This window comes from Aquarana catesbeiana, linkage group LG01 (assembly GCF_042186555.1).
Source record: "Aquarana catesbeiana isolate 2022-GZ linkage group LG01, ASM4218655v1, whole genome shotgun sequence".
NCBI classification, from domain to species: Eukaryota; Metazoa; Chordata; class Amphibia; order Anura; family Ranidae; genus Aquarana; species Aquarana catesbeiana.
In genome coordinates this window covers 539414068-539432047 of record NC_133324.1, presented here as the reverse complement: position 1 = coordinate 539432047, position 17980 = coordinate 539414068, and the positions used below count along the sequence as shown (strand labels likewise).

The 17980-nt window shown below is 42.3% G+C and overlaps 1 protein-coding gene across 4 annotated transcripts in view; it reads right to left on the bottom strand.

Annotated features, from left to right (window-relative positions):
• MPND (MPN domain containing) overlaps positions 1-17980 on the bottom strand; it is a 465474-nt gene that overhangs the window by 434362 nt on the left and 13132 nt on the right. The window contains exon 3 of one of the 4 annotated variants that reach the window (XM_073594914.1): positions 11440-11509. The exons of the other annotated variants lie outside the window; for them this stretch is intronic. The gene's annotated coding sequence lies outside the window, so the exon portion shown is untranslated. The remainder of the gene's footprint in view (positions 1-11439; positions 11510-17980) is intronic. 4 annotated transcript variants of the gene reach the window in all.

Sequence of the window (17980 nt, the reverse complement as noted above, 5' to 3'; positions counted from 1 at the left end):
TGAGTTCCTGCACCTTTTCCCTGAGCCAGCGGACTGTTTATTGTCTTGGAGTGTCTGGGAATTGAATGCCGGGCTGGGCAGGGTGACATATGGGCCACATCACTTAGCAGCCCCTATGGGGGTACAGCTACATGTATGTGTGTACATGTGTCTGTGTGTCTACAGATGTCTGTATGTGTGTGTGTACATGTGTCTGTGTGTGTATGTATGTGTGTGTACATATGTCTGTATGTGTGTGTGTACATGTGTCTGTGTGTGTGTTTACATGTGTCTGTATGTGTGTGTGTGTGTACATGCGTATGTGTGTGTACATGTGTGTTCACATGTGTCTGTGTGTGTGTACATGTGTCTGTATATGTGTGTCTGTGTGTTTACATGTGTGTGTGTGTGTACACGTGTCTGTATATGTGAGTCTGTGTGTGTACATATGTGTGTGTGTGTGTGTACATGTGTCTTTCTGTGTGTGTACATGTGTCTGTATGTGCGTGTGTGTGAATGCGTCTTGTGTGTGTGCATGTGTCGGTATGTGTGTGTACCCCCAAAGCCAAAATGCCTAAGCACTTCCCACATAAAATGGCATTCTATGCTATCAAAGGCCTTAGCGGCATCTAATGACAGCAAGGCTCTATTTCAGCCTTTCTCAACTGGGGTGCCGCTAGAGGTCCTCAGGGGTGCTGTGGGATCATGGTAGAGAAGGGCTGTCAGATGAGCCTGATCCCCAGCCAAACTGTACATCACACTGTGAGGGAGCTCCGTCAGCCTTAGCAAAGTGAAAGTAAAGAAAGGGGGAGTGTGCTGCTCTCTGCTTCCCCCTACAGTGCAGTGCCCAGCTGTGTGAAGGAAGGTACTGTGCTAGAACTTTTTAAAAGGCTTTATATATGTGTTTGTGTGTCTGTACATGTGTCTGTATGTGTGTGTGTGTGTACATGTGTCTGTATTTGTGTGTGTGACATGTGTCTATCTGTATGTGTGTGTGTGTATACATGTATCTGTATGTGTGTACATGTGTCTGTATGTATGTGTGTGTGTGTGTACAGGTGTCTGTGTATACAGGTGTCTGTCTGCATGTGTGTGTGTGTATACACATGTGTCTATGTGTGTGTGTGTGTGCATGTGTCTGTCTGTATGTATGTATGTGTGTTTGTACGTGTGTCTGTGTGTGTACATGTGTCTTTATGTGTGTGTACATGTGTCTTTATGTGCATACATGTGTCTGTATGTGTGTGTGTGTCCGTGTACATTTGTATGTGCGTGTGCATGTGTCGGTATGTGTGTGTAGCCCCAAAGCCAAAACGCCTAAGCACTTCCCACATAAAATGCCATTCTATGCTATCAAAGGCCTTAGCAGCATCTAATGACAGCAAGGCTCTATTTCAGCCTTTCTCAACTAGGGTGTCGTGGCACACTGGGGTGCCATCAGAGGTCCTCAGGGGTGCTGTGGGATCATGGTAGAGAAGGGCTGTCAGACGAGCCTAGGGCTGCAACTAACGATTATTTTCATAATCGATTAGTTGGCCGAATATTGTCTCGATTAATCGGTTAATGACCTTGAAAAAAGTGTGGTGTATAATTTAGTTAGTATGTAAAGTTTAAATTAAATATCTCTATGCAGTGGTAAATGTAAATAACCAACTATATGGTTAGGGAGCAAAATCTCAAATCCACACTGAGAATAACAGACAGAGGCGATATATTGTATATACTATTAGAAGAGATATATTGTATATACTATTAGAAGAGATATACTGTATATACTAATAGAGGAGAGATATACTGTATATACTATTAAAAGGGTGAATCTGGTAAATATCATCAGATTCAGAGATCAAATTTTTTTATTTAAAAAAAACAATGTCTTGCTTCAAAAAAAATTTCATTTTAAGAACGTTTGTCTGATTTTCTAATCATTAGTGGCATCAAATTGACATAAATTTTCAACCACAGTGACGGGAAAATTTAGAAATAATGGAAAATGTCTTGGTCAAAGGAATTTTCAGACAGTGTATGTGGTTTTCGTTCAGAAATTACATTTGTTTTAAAAACAGAATGTTAAAAACAAGTGAAAATTTCAAACAACATTCTTTCATTCAGCGAATGTACAAAGATTTTTCGTCTGAAAGTTCTCATCTGAAAATTGATCCGCGTGGCCAGCATAAGGCTCTATACACACCTATGCAGTTTGCTTTTGATCTGTTTTTGCAGTGTGTTTTGATTTTTGCGCACGTGATTTTGCGGTGATTTGCGTTTTTGCATTTTTTTTGGCCAATTTGTTGTTGGGCAGATTAAAAAACACAAATTGCTGCAAAAACGCATTACATGCTTTTCTGCAGCTTCTCCATTGAAGTCTATTGTACCAAAAAAAGCACCATTGCGTTTAAAAAAATTCCCTGACCCTTTCCAAATACGCAGTGGCTAAAAAAAGCATGAACGTGTCCCATAGGAAACCATGTAAATGAACTGTAGTGCGTTTCTGCAAAAAGCACAAAAAAAAGACATAGATGTGAACCAGGTCTAAGACATTTAGTAGCACAATGGGGTTAAAAAAAAAATAAAATTAGCCCTTTATAGTACAAAAAAAGCAAATAATCACTACTCTAAGGGGTTCATTTTTTACTGTAGAACTGTGAAAGTAAAATTTACAGTAGCGATTATTTGCTCTTTTTGTACTATAAAGGGCTTATTTTAGTTTTTTTTTTTAACCCCATTATGTTACTGGCCGATTAATCGATTATGAAAATAGTAATCGATTACTTTCATAATCAATTGGTTGTCGATTAATCGATTAGTTGTTTCAGCCCTAGACGAGCCTGATCTCCAGCCAAACTGTACATCTGCACTGTGAGGGAGCTCTGTCAGCCTTAGCAAAGTGAAAGTAAAGGGAGGGGGAGTGTGCTCTGCTTCCCCCTACAGTGCAGTGCCCGGCTGTGTGAAGGAAGGTACTGTGCTAGAACTTTTTAAAAGGCTTTATATATGTGTTTGTGTGTGTGTACATTTGTCTGTATGTGTGTGTGTGTGTACAGGTGTCTGTATTTGTGTGTGTGTGTGTGTGTATGTGTCTATCTGTATGTATGTGTCCATGTGTCTATGTGTGTGTACAGGTGTCTGTGTATACAGGTGTCTGTCTGCATGTGTATGTGTATACACATGTGTCTATGTGTGTGCATGTGTCTGTCTATATGTATGTGTGTGGGAACATGTGTCTGTATGTGTGTGTGTATATGTGTCTTTATGTGTGTGTACATGTGTCTGTATGTGCGTACATGTGTCTGTATGTGTGTGTGTATGCATCTTGTGTGTGTGCATGTGTTTGTATGTGTGTGTGCTTGTGTCTGTATGTGTGTGTACCCCCAAAGCCAAAACGCCTAAGCACTTCCCACATAAAATGCCATTCTATGCTATCAAACGCCTTAGCGGCATCTAATGACAGCAAGGCTCTATTTCAGCCTTTCTCAGCTGGGGTGCCGTGGCACTAGGGCTGGGAGATTTCCCCCCCCAAAAAAAATCTGCGATTTTTTTATAAAAAATCGATTCACGATTTGAATTCGATTTTTTTTTTTTATTATATTAAAGTGCATCAACAAACAAAATTTCAAAAAAATGTAAGTGCATTTTAAACATTCTTTGCAAGGAAAGTGTGCCTATCAACAACAGCAGGTTGAGGCAAACTCGGTGACAGGTGACAATATCCCCACAAAACAACAAAAAATCCTGAGGTAACTGACTCTAATAAAAGAAGAAATGCAGCGCTAAGAAACATGAGGTGTTTGGTATGGCCAAACCTTATAAATGAATAGTGCACTTAATAATGAAATATAAATTCACAAATCCAAATACAAAATAAATAGCAAATGTGTAATAAGTCCACATTAAACCGGGAAATTAATCCAAAATAAATATTAAAAAGCCTGCAAAAAAATGTGGATGATGTGAATCCACAGATGGTGAAGCAAAATCAATGGTGGACACTGTAGATCCGTGACTCAGAACCGACATCAAGGTGTAAGACATCAAGGTGTAAAACATCAATGGAGAAGAATGGGTACTCTTACCGGATGGCGTGGACTCCCCTGTCTTATGACATGGAGTCAATCAAACTTTGAGCCCCACTGGGGCTGGAAACGAGCTCCGGAAGGCTGGAACCTCCTCCGCACTCCTCGACTTCCTGGAAGCAGTGAAGGGATATCCAGAGGGCCAGGAATGACCAGATAGGTGTCATCCAATGAACATCAAGTTGTCATCCAGAAGAAGCATGAAAGCAAGCTGGATCCAAATCTCCGGATGGCGTGGACTCCCCTGTCTTATGACATGGAGTCAATCAAACTTTGAGCCCCACTGGGGCTGGAAACGAGCTCCGGAAGGCTGGAACCTCTGCCGCACTCCTCGACTTCCTGGAAGCAGTGAAGGGATATCCAGAGGGCCAGGAAAGACCAGATAGGTGTCATCCGATGAACGTCAAGTTGTCATCCAGAAGAAGCATGAAAGCAAGCTGGATCCAAATCTCCTGATAGGAGTGGTTAGTGGGGTGCAGTCTCTCTCATCAGGATAGTATGCAAAGAGAAAATAAAAACTTCCACATGGTGCAGATAAACCAGGGATTTTTATTGCTAAAAAACACCGTAACAGAAATAAAAAAGTGATCACTATAAAAACAAAGGCAGCATAAGGAAGGGGAAGTCGCCCAACGCGTTTCGACCAAGAGGGTCTTCAACAGGTGCATGAGCTACCACCTCCACGCTGCTAATATTTATAAATAATGTATCTATAAGGGTAACACCTTAAACCAATCACAATGAAGCTATGATGTAGGTAAACCGGAACTGAATAGTATTGGCTTCAGAACCAATCAAAATAGGGGATAGAAGACATGCGAGTGTGTGTTCCAATGGCGCGGTCTCTCAGTGACACTGGCGCCCGGAAGTAAAACAGCCACGTGTCAAACAATAATACGCCGACCGGCGGGAAAAACCCGCCCGGCGTCTCTTCCTGGTCACATGGTGTGAGAGAGGCGACGTCACGACTGACGCATCCCGCTCGTGAGGCGCCAGGAAGTGCGCTGAGAGGAAGGGAGTCAGAGGCGCCGGATCTCTCAGTTACAAGTCCCGGTCATATGATCAGGTCGAGTGTTGTCACGTGGCTACAGAGATTGAGGATCTTCTATGTACTGCATAACATTACCTGAATCTGACACTAGATGTCGACATGGGAACTAAACTAGTGCTCTTCCAGTAACAGAGGCAAATAAACAGTAAATATATATTAAATTACAAAACAAATATGTAACATAGCTGTTCAAATATTCTATCAAATGGAAGTGTTAACCTCGGGGAAACATATACTGATAAATCCAAAATAAAATGCTGAAAATTAGCTCAATAGGCAGAAGGAAAAAACAAAAGACATGTGTAAAAAAATATAAATTAATACAACAAAATAATACAATAGAGTAAAAACCTAATAGAAACATGTAGAAGAAGGGGGACTACAATAAGCCTATGAAGGCGTATTTGAAGGGAATCAAGGGTGAGAAATCATATGTTACTAGTAAATAGTTACTATGATGTATTGATGAATGAGTTGAGGTCCCACTCGACATTCATCCCAAACGGAAAGTAGGACCTCAGCTCATAGATCCAGTAAGTTTCGAGGCGTGATACGCCTCGAAGTCGGGATTCACCTCTCCAATGTGGGATGAATCTGTCTATAACCTGAAAGAGTGTACCTGAGGGATCTCTATTATGGTGTTGTAAATAGTGCCTCGGTACAGTGTGTTTACTTTTTCCGCCTTTGATACCGGTAATGTGTTCATTAACACGGACGGAGAAAGTCCTGATGGTACGGCCAACATACTGTTTATGGCAAGGACATGTTATTAGGTAAACAATATATTAGGAAGCGCACGTGGCAAACTCTTTCATGTGGTATACTCGAGATGTTACTGTCGAAGTAAAAGTTAACATCTTTTGTCGGCCTGCACTGTTGTGGTGGCACACATTGCACTTACGACATGGATAGAAACCCTTGCAATCTTGAAAGAAAGATATCTTTTTGGGTGGGTCGATCACATTCGGGGCTATTTGCCCTTGAATGGATCGTGCACCCCTGAAGATCACTGCAGCCCGTTCAGGAAGAGCCGGGCCCAACAGTCTATCGTTAAGGAGTATTTTCCAATGTTTCTTGAAAATATTTTTAACTTGTTTCGACTGTATGGAGTGGGTGGTGGTGAAAGCCCACTTAAATTTAGAGTCAGAAGTGTTTTTGGGACGCTCCGTCAATACGGCCATTCTGTTGACTGCCAAGACTGCATTGATCTCTCTATCCAAAAGATCTGGTTGGTAACCTTTTTCAAGAAATCTATTCTTGAGTAACTGTGATTGGGCCAAAAAATCTGATGTTCTGCTACAGTTACGACGTAACCTGAGAAATTGACCACGTGGTATTGCTTTGAGCCATTGTTTTTGATGGTAACTCTAGACCGGAATGTACCCATTCCGGTCGGTGGGTTTAAAGTAAGTTTTGAATTCTAAGTGGTCCTCCATGGCCAGAATCTCCAAGTCAAGAAAATGAACGCCAGAGGTACTAGCTTCATAGCTCAAGGAAATTCCCCTATCGTTGGAATTTAAGATGGTCATAAAATCATCTAGGGAATTCTGATCTCCATCCCATAGGAGGAGGATGTCGTCAATGTACCTGGCCCAGAGAACTAACTCTGGCCTACGGTCAACATAGACAACATCCTCCTCCCATTGTGCCATAAAAAGATTGGCGAGGCTGGGCGCAAATTTAGGGCCCATAGCCACGTCTCTCTTCTGTAAATAGAACTGGTCCTGGAACCAGAAGTAGTTGTGCCGAGTGGCAAACTTCAACAGTTCATAATAAAGTTGCGCTGTAAGAGGGGAAGTTGGGAGTCCCTAGATAGAAAACTCTCAACAGAGTCAAAGCCTAGATCATGAGGTATGCACGTATATAGTGCTGCCACATCGGCTGTGGCAAGGAACATCCCCTTTCTAAATGGGACAGATTCCAAAAGTTTAATAGTGTCCCTCTTATCCTTTAAATAAGAGGGGGTGGAACAAACCAATGGTTGTAAATAGTGGTCCACGTATTTGCCAATACGGGCTGTGACCGAGTCAATCCCGCTGACTATGGGTCGGCCGGGGGGATTGACTGGGTCTTTGTGGACCTTGGGAAGATTGTAAATTGTAGGAATACGGGGAGCAAGGGGAACCAAAAAACTTTTTTCTTTCTTGTTTAAAACCCCAAGGAAAATCCCTTGTTAACAAGATGTAGTAACTCTTTTTTATAAGCAGTAGTGGGGTCAGTGGGAATGGTGCTGTAAGTATCAGTATCCCTTAATAGTCTGCCCATTTCCTTCAGATAGTTTGCTTTATCTAAAACTACAATACCGCCCCCCTTATCGGCGGGGCGGATTATAAGATTTTTCCTTTCACATAACATTTCCAGTCCCTTTTTGACATCAGATTTAATATAGACCCTTTTCTTAGCAAGGGACAATTTCTCAAGGTCCTCCAGGACTAGGTTTTTAAACACCTGCACTGAAGGAGCCAAAGGACCGGGGGGGGTTAAACAAGGAAGGATTGCTCAATCCCGAATGTACAATAGTCCTAGATTCAGATATAGTGGCTGGAGTCGTGAGGTTAGTGTTCTCCATCCTGGGGGATAAGGAAGGTTGGGCCAAAAAGTGTCTCTGGACACTGAGTTTTCGCGTATATTTGAGGACATCAATGAAAGTGGTAAACGTGTTAAGGGGTCTGGGGGGGACAAACTTGAGCCCCTTATCGAGAACAGTTTGTTCTGCCTTGGTCAGTGTATTGGAGCTCAGGTTAAATATGCCTGCACCCCCTAGGTCCTTTTTCTTTTGGCCTTGGACCCTCCACCCCCCTCTTCCGAATTTCTTGAATGCCCTTCTATGGGTCTCTGAAAACCCGAATGCTGGATAGGGCCAGGGTAATTATAATTGGGATAATAAGATGTTCTATTAACTGACTCTAAGACTGGCCAATATATACTGACACACTACATCACTGTACATCACTGTAAACTGACACACTACATCACCGTATACTGACATACCACATCACCGTATACTGACACACCACATCACCGTATACTGACACACCACATCACCGTATACTGACACACTACATCACCGTATACTGACAAACCACATCACCGTATACTGACACACAACATCACCGTATACTGACACACCACATCACCGTATACTGACACACCACATCACCGTATACTGACACACTACATCACCGTATACTGACAAACCACATCACCGTATACTGACACACTACATCACCGTATACTGACACACCACATCACCGTATACTGACAAACCACATCACCGTATACTGACACACTACATCACCGTATACTGACACACCAAATCACCGTATACTGACACACCACATCACCGTATACTGACACACCACATCACCGTATACTGACAAACCACATCACCGTATACTGACACACCACATCACCGTATACTGACACACTACATCACCGTATACTGACAAACCACATCACCGTATACTGACAAACCACATCACCGTATACTGACGCACTACATCACCGTATACTGACGCACCACATCACCGTATACTGACACACCACATCACCGTATACTGACACACCACATCACCGTATACTGACACAGCACATCACCGTATACTGACACACTACATCACCGTATACTGACAAACCACATCACCGTATACTGACACACCACATCACCGTATACTGACAAACCACATCACCGTATACTGACACACTACATCACCGTATACTGACACACTACATCACCGTATACTGACACACTACATCACTCAGTGATGTAGTGTGTCAGTATACAGTGATGTAGTGTGTCAGTATACAGTGATGTAGTGTGTCAGTATACAGTTATGAGCACATTGCTGTGTGATGTCATATGGGGGTATTGTCATATATTGAGCACAGTGCTGTGTGATGATGTATGGTAATGATGTAATGTAATTTAAGAAGGGTGAATATATGGAATGGGATGTGACTTCTCTCCTCTGACGGATAATTCTTTCTGGAAGTGATCACATGGCTATCTCATGAAATACACCATACAGGTAGCACTCACCCTCCCTTCTCTCTCTCTCTGCAGCCCGGGACTGTCCCTGTGATCCCCCCACCCCCCTCCTCCTCCTGATATCACAGCCCTCCAATACACAGCGGCGTTCCACCAACAGCCTCGCCCACTACCCCACTTACCCACCCACCTCGCGGACTAGGCCGAAGCCGCGGCCTCGCCTGAAAAGTCGTGACCGCAGCTCCTCAGGCCCGACGCGGTGCTGGTGGAAAAAAAAATCTAAAAAAAATCGATTTGAAGCAGATTTGAATCGATTTGACCTCTCAACTCGATTCAAGATTCAAATCAATTTTTTTCTCAGCCCTATGTGGCACACTGGGGTCCTCAGGGGTGCCGCGGGATCATGGTAGAGAAGGGCTGTCAGACGAGCCCGAACCCCAGTCGAACTGTACAATCGGCACTGTGAGGGAGCTCTGTCAGCCTTAGCAAAGTGAAAGTAAAAAGAGGGGGAGTGTGCTGTGCTCAATGCTTCCCCCTACAGTGTAGTGCCTGGCTGTGTGAAGGAAGGTACTGTGCTAAAACTTTTTTAAAATGCTTTATATATGTGTTTATGTGTCTGTACATGTGTCTATATGTGTGTACATGTGTCTGTATGTATGTGTGTGTACATGTGTCTGTATGTATGTGTGTGTACAGGTGTCTGTATGTGTGTGTGTGTGTACATGTGTGTGTGTACATGTGTGTGTACATGTGTCTGTATGTGTTTACATGTGTCTGTATGTGTGTGTGTGTACATATGTCTGTATATGTGTACATGTGTTTGTATGTGTGTACATTTGTCTGTGTATGTATGTGTGTGTACATATGTCTGTATGTGTGTACATGTGTCTGTATGTGTGTGTGTGCAGGCGTCTGTGTGTGTGTATACAGGTGTCTGTCTGTATATGTGTGTGTATACACGTGTGTGTATGTGTCTGTCTGTATGTGTGTGCACATGTGTCTGTATGTATCTATGTATGTATGTACGTACGTGTGTCTGTATATGTGTGTGTGTACATGTGTCTTTATGTGTGTGTACATATGTCTGTATGTGCATATATGTGTCTGTGTGTGTGTCTGTGTACATCTGTAGGTATGTGTGCATGTGTCGGTATGTGCGTGTACCCCCAAAGCCATAACGCCTAAGCACTTCCCACATAAAATGCCATTCTATGCTATCAAAGGCCTTAGCAGCATCTAATGACAGCAAGGCTCTATTTCAGCCTTTCTCAGCTGGGGTGCCGTGGCAAACTGGGGTGCCGGCAGAGGTCCTCAGGAGTGGCGTGGGATCATAGTAGAGAAGTGCTGTCAGACCAGCCTGAACCCCAGCCAAACTGTACATCGGCACTATGAGAAAGCTCTGTCAGCCTTAGCAAAGTGAAAGTAAAGAGAGCGGGAGTGTGCTGTGCTCTCTGCTTCCCCCTACAGTGCAATGCCCAGCTGTGTGAAGAATCTACTTTGCTAGAACTTTTTAAAAGGCTTTATATATGTGTTTGTGTGTCTGTACATGTGTCTGTATGTGTGTGTACATGTGTTTGTCTGTATGTCTGTGTGTACATGTGTCTGTATGTATGTGTGTGTACAGGTGTCTGTCTGTATGTGTGTGTATACATGTGTCTGTCTGTATGTATGTATGTGTGTGTGCATGTGTCTGTATGTGTGTACGTATGTCTATGTGTCTGTGTGTTTGTACATATGTCTGTATATGTGTACATGTGTCTGTGTGTGTTTGTGTGTGTACATTTGTCTGTATGTGTGTGTACATATGTCTGTATGTGTACATGTGTCTGTGTGTGTACATGTGTCTGTATGTGTGTGTACATGTGTGTGTGTGTGTGCATACATGTGTCTGTATGTGTGTGCGTACATGTGTCTGTATGTGTGTGTGTACATGTGTGTGCATTTGTCTGTATGTATGTGTGTGTGTGTATGTATATGTATGTGTTTGTAAATGTGTTTGTGTGTGTGCTTGTACATGTGTTTGTGTGTGTGTACGTGTATGTGTTTATATGTATATGTGTATGTATGTATGTTACTTTTAACCCTGACCTGACATAGAATGCATGAAGGTAAAAAAAACTTGTGCTTTTACAACCACTTTAAGATAAAGCTGGACCTAAACAGAATCTTAAAAAAGGGAAGAGAAAAAATACATGAAAATACAGCAAAAAAAACAAAAATTACATTGATATCAAAAACTAACATGCAGCATCAAGCAGACCTAAAAAAAAGAGCTACACCCATGCCGCATGATGGTCACTATATCCAAAACGAGATGTAAGTGAAAGACAAAACAAAACACAAAAACACACATTCTATGCAGGGAAGAGGTGGCTAGAGTCCATTTCTTATATACCGGTAGCTGGACTTGCTCCAATGGCCCTTAGGAAAATGAAAAAAAAAAAGAACAAGAACTAATCAAACCCAGTTGTATTCAATATTTAGAAATAGAACTTCTATGGGTCAGAATCAGAAAAAGAGCTGCACTTACTATAATTTAAGTACCTCCTACATAAGAGGGAGAGGGGGAGATTAAATAAAAAGAAAAAAACAAAACACAACCATATTCAACCTCTAGTTATTCAATAATTACTTACAGTATAGTGCCTATCCAACCAGTCCGTGGCAGCTCATGGAGTTTCAAAAAAATGAACACTTTTATTTGCCACTACTCTAAGCTTAGCGGGATATAGCATAGAATATTGTAAATGCAGTTTCTGCAGTCTTTTTTTTAACACCTTAAACTTTAATGTGCTGCTTTTGTATTTCAGGGGAAAAATCTGGAAAAAAACATAACCTTAACTCCATAAAAAAAAAACATCTTTTAACAATCTTACTCTTCTAAGGATAATGTCTCTGTCATGATAGTTAAAAGAGAAGTATCTGAATATCTAAATTCAAGGCACTTGCTCAGCTGGGTCTTGACCGTGCATCTCATTTTATAGATGGAGACCATTGGCCTTCTCTTCAGTCACTGACAAGTTATACTGGTTGCTTTTGACTTCCTTTTTGGAGTGCTGTACGACTACATCACTTCTCGCATTCCCTCGCAAATTCTGACAAATTTCATTGTACCCTAATGACCTTTGAGAACTACTGTCTAGACGAAGGGACATTGACGCAAGTGTTATCAAAAACCTATGCTTTGCTTAACTCCCCCACCGAACAGCCACACTTGTCTTTCCTACAGAAATGGGAAGCTGACTTGACTCGCACCTTTACAAGTAATCCAAAATCAAAATATTCTTAGATTTTCCTAAAAGTTGTCAATTTGTATGAAAATATAAGAGTCTAATTATAAAATCCTGACAAGGTGGTACTAGTTATTACATAAATACTATCCGAACACTACTGACAGTTGTTGGAGATTCCAGGCGGACAGAGGAACACTCCCACATATTTTTTGGGCTTGCCCAATGCTCAATCACTTTTGGACGACCGTACGGACTACAACCCAAAAATTTACAGACCATAAGATCTCTGATGATCCTGCCTTCTTTTTACTCCATGTTACCGCAAAACAATATCAAAATTCTATAGTACGACATTTACTAAATGCAGCCAAATCCTGTATCCCCCTATTCTGAAAGACGCGTACACCTCCCTCCATTGGGACTTGGTTACGTAAAGTAGAGGATATCAATAAGCTGGAAGACTTAGTCCTTACAGGGCAAAATAAACAGGAGAGGCATTCAAAAGCATGGAGGCTATGGAACATGTTCATTCTGTCTGATGAAGGTGTATCTATGCTCGGATCATAGAGGGTCAGTTAATACGAGATCTGCTTCAATACACAGCAGCCGCAAGTTCATCGCTATTGGGTTTTCTTCATCCTTCCCCCTCTTCTTTTCTTCACCCCCCCCTTTTCTACTTCTCTCATTTCTCATTTCTTTTCTTTCTTACTACTCTTCTCTAAGAGCTGTTATTCCTCCTCTCATTTGTTCCTAGGAACACTTACAAAAACAGGGACCGAGCAGTTCAGACATGGTCTTGTTGGGGTTACAAACAGTTTATTACCCAACAAAATGAGATATTGACATTTTGTGGTAGATATGTCTTTTATCTCACCGTTTCTTGTATCTTTCCTATTTCATTTATTTGATCCAACTGTTGGAAACACTGTATATTATTGTATGTGAAATGGACCATGACCCTTTTTCTTTATATGGTACTGATGTACCTGAATTGTGCTTCCCCTGAGTTCTTTAAATTTTATATTTGGAAAAAAATAAAAATAGAAGAGAAGTATGAGTTTGGGCTTTTTTATAGAATAATACTTACCTAGGCAGATGCAGCATGGGTCTGATGCTGCATCTGTCCCCCAGCGCCTCTGCACTGAGAACCGAGTGATCGAACATTGCTGATTGCTCGGTTCTGACAGCTCCCCTTGGCTGTGGACTCCATTGTCACGATGACGCTGTGCCTAAACCGACTTTGGTGACGTCAGCAGAGAGCGGACTTCAGCCCGCTCTCTGCTGAAAACGGGTCACAGGAGTGCAAAACTAATTGCACTCCTTTGATCCATAGGAGAAGTACAGCCAAACAAGCTTCTTTAAGGAGTCCTATTAAGAATGAGTGCAGAGGGCTTCCAGAGGGCAAAGGCCTAGTATGTACACAATGAGCCCTCTCCATGGAGAAAGTTAGTGAAAGATGTTCTTTCCCTATGACTTCCCAAAGCCATGTCTCAGCAAATTCTGTGTGGTTAGAGCCCTCAGCATGTCTCGAGAGCCCCACCAGCCTGATGTTATTGCGTTGCAGACGGTTCTCTAAATCCTCTAGTTTACAAGTATTGGTATCAATTTTCTTTCCAATGTCTTTAGCATCCATGCATAATGGCTGGAGCGTGTCCTCTATCTCGCTAACGTGACCCCCCAGAATGGTTGTACATTCCCGCACTTTCTGGACATCATGGCAGAGAAAGGTAAATTCCTCTCTGAGACCTTAAACTTGACCAGTTAAGGCATAATGTGAGAATTGCATTGCTGTACTGCTTTAAGCACATCTAAAAATGTAGGTTCTGAAGGCTCTGCTGTTACACCTGTACTATTATGCAGGTATTTCTATGCTCAGACTTAGGAAATTTGATGTTTCCTTTGTAGTGCAACTATCTTGACCCAGTTGCTGTGTTGAAGAATCATCATCAACACCAATGAAAATCACTTGCAACATGCTGCAGGTCCTCTCTTTCAGTGTCTTTTAAATCCAGATCAGATCTTTCAGTTTTAGCAGTCATTGCTTCTTTAGCTTCCTTAGCTCTTTAGCCTCTTTAGTTTTCTCTTTTGTAGACCGGCTACCTTGTGAAAAGGAGTCACCAGCTTCTTGAGAACCACGATCTGCAGCCCCTTGTCCCTCCTTTTTTCTCGTCATGATGTAGGCTTGACTAGCCCTCTCTAGAGCTCTAGTCTATGATCTATATCTGTGGTTTAAGGTTTATGGTTTGTGGGCTTCAAAAATAAGCAGGCATGCTTACAGGGCAGACAAAGCGGAGAGTCCAAAGGCCAAACAATCAAATACACATATAGCCGAATAGCCAGAATTTTTACAGCCAGTTTTAGCTAGTTAAACAGCTAAGCAAAAAAAAAAGTGCCAGATATTGTTATGGCCAAGCATAAGCAGCTAGAGCAGTAGTAGTCTCAGATATAGGTGGTTATAGGCACAGACCGCAAACATGAGCACAAGCTTGCATCAGGGACATGCAGTCAGGGGAGGCAGATGAGGCAGAGCCATGAACATAAAAAAAAAAAATAGAGCTTTGAGGGTCGTAGCTCAGTGACCTGGGGTCACAAAGACCCCAATATTAGGGGTAGGTAGCCAAAGTCCTACCCCACCACTGGTCAATTTGGGGCACCTAGCACCTATGGTCCTGAAGATACGGGACTCCTTGTGCAGCCTGTCAGAAGCTACATACAGCGCGGCCAGTTTAAATACAAGCTGGCACACGCTGTTTGCAGCAGACTGAGGGGATGAGCTCACAGTGCCTTTAACTTCTTGTCAGAGGTACTGAGCTCAATGGACAGCTTGGAGCCTTGGACCAATGGTAAAGCACCATTGGTCCAAGCTGTCCAATAAAAATGCTGCAGTGGAGGCTCTCCTCTCACTGCAGTGTCATAGAAGGGGGCATGTTTCTAAAAGACACGTGCAACCCATAATTCCATGTTTTTCTTACACAGTTAAGAGGGAGAATCTGCTGCTGCTGAAAGGGTACTTTTTTTAATCAAGCTAAATAATATATTATTATGCTATACTGTATGTTATAACATAATAATTTAATATTTATCTATTTACTGTGAAATTACTGGTTTGAAGTTATAACTTCAAACTTCAGTAATTTGTCTGTTAAGCCACCTGCTTGAGTACAGTTTTTGAAAATATAGTAAATTACCTTAAAGTGGAGTTCCACCCACTTTTACAACTCTTCAGCATCCCTCACTAAACTGCGCACTGTAAACAAATTGGATATTTTTACATTTTTTTTCTCAGCACCTACTGTATATCTGCTGTATTCATTTTTCACTTCCTCCTCCCTGGCCGCGGCCCATCGCACCATTTCCTGTTTGCAATGCCTTCTGGGAAGGGGCGGCAACTTCCTTTGAAACTGCCGCTGCTATGGAAACCTGACCTGAAACCTATTACACTGCTTGTGCTGCACTGAGCATTTGCGAGATCTGCAAGGATGAGATCCAAGAAGAAATACAGTCTGGCTTCAGATGCCCACACTTAAGATGGCCACGGCCTGCTGTAAGTTTATAAAATAACAAACTACTGCTATAAACTAACAAAACAGACCTTAGTTTACAGACTAACTTTACTAGAATACATTAAGCTTGTGTATTATAGGGGTATTTTTATTTAAAAAGTATAATTTTGGCCGGAACACCACTTTAAAAATAATATATAATAATTATTTGTATATTACTTATTTATGGTAATTAACCAACTGCCACTCAGGCCAATTCTGACACTTCTCTCCTAGATGTAAAAATCGTATTTTTTTTGCTAGAAAATTACTTAGAACCCACAAACATTATATTTTATTTTTTAGCAGACACTCTAGGGAATAAAATGGTGGTCGTTGCAACTTTTTAAATAGATACCTAACATGTCACACTTTAAAATTGCTCACACTTGTGGAATGGCGCCAAACTTCAGTACTTAATAGTCTCCATAGGCGATGCTTTAAAAATGTCTACAGGTTACATGTTTAGAGTTACAGAGGGGATCTAGTGCTAGAATTAATGCTCTTGCTCTAACGTTTGCAATTGCCTACATAATGAGAATCAAATATGTAACTTGTGAATATGTAACCTGTGTATATCTGGCTCTGATACTAGCTAGTGCCTCACCAGCCACTGACCCCCCCATGCATGTCCGTGGCCTGCATGAATAGCAGTGGTGATAGTAGCAGCAATAATAACAGCAGCAACAAAAGTATTAACTGGCATTTAGCATCCACAAGTATCCACAATCTATACAGTCCAATCAGCTGTAGACAGTGCAGACAGTAATATACTTTCGTACTGTGTAACCTCAGACTGATAGAGTCCTTCAAAGTCCAGGGCTCCCAAAAGCAACTAAATATCCACAGTGCCACAGCCGTTCAGCAATTCACAGTGGCTTTACACAGTCAGGGCTTGAAGACTTTTGAGCTTACAGCACTGCAAGACTCTTGGCCACACTATATTGGCCCCCCTGGATTGGACCTGGCCACCGATTACCGTCTGCAGCCAAGGCTAAAGGCTTAGGGGCTACCAAGCCTCAGGCTGCCTCAATCCCAGTCCCAGTCAGACCATTCCGTCCACATGGGCTTGCTGCACTCAGGAACAGTGGGAGGCAAGATGAAGGCTAAAAACTGAAGGCTGCAGGCAGGGCTGAAGGAGCTTGAGAGCTGGAATGAGTGCATGGACAAGCTGGGCTGGGCTGATTGTTCACAGGATGGGAAGAGCTGGAGCTCACACACTTGCTCACACCAGAGCCATTGTCTTTCTTGTTAATCAGCTAATCTAGAAAAACTAGCATTGTTGACACACGTAACATGGAAATAAGAGCAAACAGTACCAATTAAGTCAAGAGATTTAAAGAAATGTTTCAGTGGGGAAAAGAAACAGAAGCCTCAAAAAGTTTAAAATGTCCTTGAAACACGTTCTTATCTAAGGTATGTGTTCTAGTGTCTCTGTCTTGGTGACAATTACGTATATACAGCCACATATTGGTAGATGGGGTGTAGATGCTGGACACTAGCACTGACCACTGCTGGCCACTCTGTCTATCCTTCACACATCTTTATAGCTGGGCACATACTATGCTCCGTCTGTAACTCTTGTACCATAGAGTGGCAGAGCGTAGGCAGGACCAGGTGTAGCACTTGTTGCTGAGGGCGTTTGATGCCTCCAAGGTGTGCACAGCAATGTGGAGCTGAGTGTGCTGGTCCTCTTTTATCTACATATTCTGTTTCAACCTTCGTGCCATCACCTTGCTTGATGCACGGTTTGGGGTGTCCTGAATATGAGGGTGACCACTGGTGGTTGTCCTAAGTGTGTGTGACAACTGGTAGGGGTGATAACTGGCCAGTGTCCTGAATGTGGAGATGACAACTGTTGGGTGTCCTAAATGTGGGGGTGACAACTGGCTTCCACTCCCCAAGCACATATACATTTCAATACTATGGAGCCACTTATACCAAGCTATACCCAGCTGTTTGAGGCTTGTTGGCCATCATCAGTGCAGTGCATGGAAACAATGACTTCTGTGAAAGTATAATCCGACAGGTTATGGTGAAGTGGGCCAAAAGGAACCAACAAGAAAGACCAACTAAAATTAAACCAATGAGAAGTATGGCAGAGCATTCTTAGAACA